At 33.6% G+C, this 5,796-nt stretch overlaps 1 long non-coding RNA gene across 1 annotated transcript; it reads left to right on the forward strand.

The window, feature by feature from the left end:
- Window positions 1-608: 608 nt before the first annotated feature.
- On the forward strand, window positions 609-5,572 carry LOC132751558 (uncharacterized). The gene is made up of 3 exons (XR_009628702.1): window positions 609-998; window positions 1,889-2,000; window positions 3,669-5,572. It is a non-coding gene; the product is annotated as an uncharacterized LOC132751558 (long non-coding RNA).
- Window positions 5,573-5,796: the final 224 nt, after the last annotated feature.

The raw sequence follows: 5,796 nt of genomic DNA on the forward strand, positions 1-5,796 counted from the left end.
TCACACCGATTTATGTATGATAATAAATGAAAAATGTAAAAATCGGCGAAAAAAACTAAATTTGTCTATTTTGTGATCATGATTTCTGCAAGCGTCTAGATGTACTGCTCCAATCCTGTATTGAGTTAAATCCAATACATTGGTCTTTTGATAAAAGCCGTCATAGTTTATTTTATTTTATTTTTCATTCCCATGTACAGAAAATAGATACGAGGCGAGTCGTTATCCCTCGTTAAACAGCAACTGAGGAAAAACATGCAAGGATATAAATATCCAGCAACTAATTACGACTGATTTATTCATGACAATATTTTGATGTCATGTTTGTGCTTCTCGGAGGCGTAGCAGCGCATTCAGTTTTTAGTTGGGACGTAGTCCCAACTAGTGCACTTACAAACCCGAAATTTCCAACCATACAGGGTAACGCCCACTGCTGTGACGTTTCATCGCCACTCAATATGCTATATTGTATTCTAACATATCAACGTAAGCTGAATTCATAGTGATCACCCGACCATGACCGACGCATAACCGCCGCGAGTGAAAAATAGTGCTCTGAATTTCTGAAAACTTCGATTTATTGCGAACAGAAGAGGAGACAAGAAATTTATTTTTTAAAAATAATGTGCAATTGAGCTTGAATTACGGTATTAGAAACGTAGCGGATATAATTTGAAAGGTCACATAATTCTATGAATGGGATAGTAAATTAATTGGGTCATAGTGCTTGACGGCTTGCAATATTTAACTTACTCATCCGCCTTATCATCACATTTTTTTGTATCATATTCCAGAAATTTTTGAAAAAGACATTATTTATCGGATAAATTTTGTAGTTTATAATTGCAAAGTGGATATTGAAATAGAATTAGCCAGAGATGTAGATAATCTATTCGTCTCTGAATTAGCCGATAATTAGGTTAAATGAATCCGACAACTTCCGGTATATTTTTTGACCTACTTCACGAGCATAATTATCAGCCTGTTAAGCTCATAAGGTAAGTTATAAAGCAAAATATGTTATGAATTTGATGAATAATAATATTAAGTTTATTTATTGATGCCAATTTGTTTCCGAGGACTAAAACTTTCGTAAATAATTTCGAAGTAATTTGGAGATCTCGAGTCTTTCGTACCCAAGACATTTCGATCATACTTAGACTGCAAATCGACAGATTTTACAAATTGATATTACACAGATGTCTGCCTTTACAGGAAAACCGGCATATATGCCTACAATTTTTTGGTCTTGTCACGGCCGTTACGTCTCTACCAAATGGGGCACATTCTTGAATATTTCAGAATAATTTTCAAGCTATAGTTTCCCATTTATAAAGCCACAGGTTGTTTTGAAAGTTGAAAAAAAATCACTGCCACCTTGATAATTGTTAACCTGAAAAATCTTCAGGCACTTAAAGGGATTTGAACCCCAGACCTCTTGATTACAAGGCAGACACACAACCATGTCGCGAAAATGTCAACACAACAGCAAGACTGTTGGAAATGATCTATACCTGTTCTCAATACATGGTTGAAGTAATTTATCAGTGTTAATTAGACATTTTATATGATTTAACAATTTTTGACACTACTGATATTCACATTTTTTTCACAAATCTACATGTAAAAAATAAATATCATAATAAAATGATAGAACATTTTCTATTTTAGTGGTAATACTGTGGAGTAATATGAAGAAATATTATTAATATTTTATTATCATAAATTTTTCAAATTTTAATTATGTCATTACATGCTGTACACAATCATATTATTGTGTAAACATATATATACATTGTATAGACACATATATACATTGTATATACACACACTAAGAGAGTAGTATTAGATGAATTTGAAAATGAAATCTCTAAATTGATATTTTCAGGGAAATAAAAGATCATTTACTTTAATATTCACTTGGAAAGGCTGGTACATGTAGCTAGAAAAAAGTACAGTATAAGATTAAACAAAGACTAGAAGATTATTACAAACAACAGGTATATAATATTTAATGTATATTTCACAAACCAAACTGTTTTCCAAAAAAAATTAATGAAAACAATATTTGACCTAGAGTCATAAGATTGACAGAACAGTGGCGTGTGGGGGCATCCGTGTCCTATGGACACATTTCTAGTTTCACTTATATACTATGTAGAAATTTTGTGAACGCAACTCCTCTTAAACTGGATGGCAGATTTTGCTTAAACTTACAGGGATGAACAACCTTCAGGTGTAGATGGTAGTAAAGGAAAGAATTTTTGCTGCGACCAAATTTTACAGAATTATGGCCCTTTGTTGATTTTTTCACTATATACTATGTAGAAATTTTGTGAATGCAACTCCTCTTAAACCGGATGGCAGATTTTGCTTAAACTTCCAGGGATGAATAACCTTAATGTGTAGATGGAAGTAAAGAAAGAAATTTTTGCTGCAACCAAATTTAACAGAATTATGGCCCTTTTTTGATTTTTTCATTATATACTATGTAGAAATTTTGTGAACGCAACTCCTCTTAAACCGGATGGCAGATTTTGCTTAAACTTCCAGGGATGAACAACCTTAATGTGTAGATGGTAGTAAAGGAAGGAATTTTTGCTGCGACCAAATTTTAGAGAATTATGGCCCTTTTTTGATTTTTAGTTTTCAACTTGTGGCACATGTAGTCCAAAAAATATTTGACCTAGAGTCATAAGATTGACAGAACAGTGGCTTGTGGGGGCATCCCCGTGTCCTATGGACACATTTCTAGTTTTCTTCTTAGTGTGCCTTTATTGCTAAGATCTATTTAATTAACAGACTGTTTTTAAAGTTTGAAGGGATAATCTTTGAAACATTCAGATTGGTTATTAAACTAACCATTATTTACTTTATTTGTAGCCAATACGTAATTATACCTTTAAATTGTATGCCGTCGAAACAAATTAATTGTATACTGTCTGAATTGTATACACACCAGTCTCTCACAACGCATTACTCACCCCAAATGAGGGTAAAAATAACTCTGACATAAAGAAGTCTGCGTAGGGATGACAATTTTATTAATAAAACACAATATATTGTTCATTGCTCATTGTTTTTCAGAGTTTAATATTGCAAGTGCAAATTTGATAGTTCCACTGTGTTACTATGTATTCAAATATTCAAAACTACTTTCACTTTCGGTTTTAATTTAAACTAACAATTGACGAAATACGAGTGTTGAACGAATACCAATAAAGGATTGTCAGAAGGAGTGTTTTGCGCATGTTTTGAGTAAAAATGATGTAAAGGCTATTACACCAACAGAGTATGAAAAAGTTTAATTTTTCAAGTGGCCTGATTTCCGTTTTGTTCTATCACTTTGGTGTTAAAGCCGCTAGTGTAGTGCGTTCCATCATGCTTAGAGTGGTTTCACACAGGTCAGTAAGACCGGTGTACACAATGTACTGTCTGCACATATGTGTCAGAAAAAATATCACAAAAAAAGGAATTTAGTATTACTATGAGTATTTATTAAAGAAATTGTATTTCAAATATATTTAAATAGTATTATTGAAAGTCATTTTGTATGACAGACACACAAATCTAGTGCTCTGCATTATAAATGTAAGAAGAGACAAATAAGATAAGCATTTTTTTGCAAATTATTGCACTTCATATAATTTTTATTGCTTTTTTTTAAGGTGGACATGTGTCACTGTCAAGCGAATGAAGATAAGCATCACACTCGGTGGGAATCTCCAGTTTCCAGATGTAGTGATCATAACTGTATAGGCACCATTAACACTTTGGACTAGTTGGAGTATTTTAGAGGGCTAGTCTGAATTGAATCCCCTGTCAATAGTAAAGGCCAGTCATGAACATTGTGTTGATGGAAAATGTTAAAACTCGGATTTCCCGCTTAACCAATCATTACTTTACCTTATATTCAGTGCGGTAATGTAGGAAATGGTTACTTTCTGGAACGGAGCTGTCAATTATTTTTAATTTTTGTGTCGCCTTGAAAAGGTGACATATAGGGGTTACTTTCGTCGGCGTCTGTGTCGGCGTCGTTGTCGGCGTCGTTGTCGGCGTCCCCTAAAGCTTGTCCGGAGCATAACTCAGTCACTATAAGTCTGATTGACTTCAAACTTGGTATGCATGCTTCTTTCAATAACCCGAAGTGCAGTGCACAAGGACCGGTACTCTGCAGTTCTTATTTTTTGAGTTATTGCCCTTTGTTAATTTTCATACATTAATTTTGTCCGGGCCATTTCTCTTCAACTAAAAATGCTATGGACTTGAAACTTCATAGGATGATAGATCTCATTAAGAAGAAATGCAGTGCACAAGAACCAGTACTCTGCACTTCCTAATTTTTGAGTTATTGCCCTTTGTTAATTTTCATACTTTATTTTTGTCCGGGCCATTTCTCCTAATGTATAAAAGCCATGGACTTGAAACTTCATAGGATGATAGGTCTCATTAAGAAGAAGTGCAGTGCACAAGAACTGGTACTCTGCATTTCTTATTTTTTGAGTAATTGCCCTTTGTTTATTTTCATACTTAAATTTTGTCCGGGCCATTTCTCCTTAAATATAAAAGCTATGGACTTGAAACTTCATAGGATGATAGATCTCATTATTAAGAAGTGCAGTGCACAATAATCGGTACTGTGCATTTCTTAATTTTTGAGTTATGGCCCTTTGTTAATTTTCATACTTAATTTTTGTCCAGGCCATTTCTCCGAAAGTATAAAAGTTATGGACTTGAAACTTCATAGGGTGATAGATCTCATTAAAAAGAAGTGCAGTGCATAAGAACTGATACTCTGCATTTCTTATTTTTGAGTTATTGCCCTTTGTTGATTTTCTTACTTTATTTTTGTCCTGGTCATTTCTCCTCAAGTATGAAAGCTATGGACTTGAAACATCATAGAATGATAGATGTTATTGATAAGAAGTGCAGTGTACAGAAACTGCTGCTTAGACTGCACTTATTATTTTTTTAGTTATTGCCCTTTGTTATTTTTCATATTTCATTTTTGTCCTGGCCATTTCCCCTAAACTATATTGTTCACAAGGCGACACATCCGACTCGCGGAGTTCTAGTTTAGCTTGTTAGTGTTATCGTCGGACAGTTGTGAAGTAAAGACATCGCAGTTTGACTGTATACAAGTTGCCTTAAAGAAAGTATGTCGAAATCTTAACAGTTATTCGTTGATTTTGTAGAAATTGACCAGAATTCACCTTTGTTTACACGCATCGCTTGGACGTCGAAAACGACATGCAATGACATTTCAGTGAAATTTGGAAACTTGCTCGTATTTTGGAGCATTTTGTAGGATTTCGATGAAGTAAAAAGTGTTTATGATAGGATACATTATTCCTAGAGACAACCACAAAAATAAAATAGTGATCTGGTGTATTTTTACCGAACAGTTCTTGTTTGTTTTGCATGATATTTTTCTCTCGTTAGGGACCTTTATTCTTTATATATAGTATTATGAGCGTATATGGGTAAATGTGGTATATAGTGCCTGTGGTTTTATCATGTATCTTAGCTTGCCTGGTGTAATGATAAGTAATAAACCTGAGAATTGAAACTATGAGAATAAATTGTTGTTATAAGTCCCCTTATATTTTCATTAAGATGGGACTAAAGGCTGACCCATTTCTGTATGTCAATGAAAGCTGAATTTTGCTATAACTTAAATGGTACAAAAGTAAGGTTCATCATACTGGTATCTGATATAGAACTATACAGATATTTAGCATGTTATTATAATTTATGCTCCTGAAAGGGACAGAATATAGTTGCGGTCTTAACCAT

Source organism: Ruditapes philippinarum, unplaced genomic scaffold, assembly GCF_026571515.1.
Source record: "Ruditapes philippinarum isolate M1 unplaced genomic scaffold, ASM2657151v2 ctg14945_1_1_1_1, whole genome shotgun sequence".
Taxonomy (NCBI): Eukaryota; Metazoa; Mollusca; class Bivalvia; order Venerida; family Veneridae; genus Ruditapes; species Ruditapes philippinarum.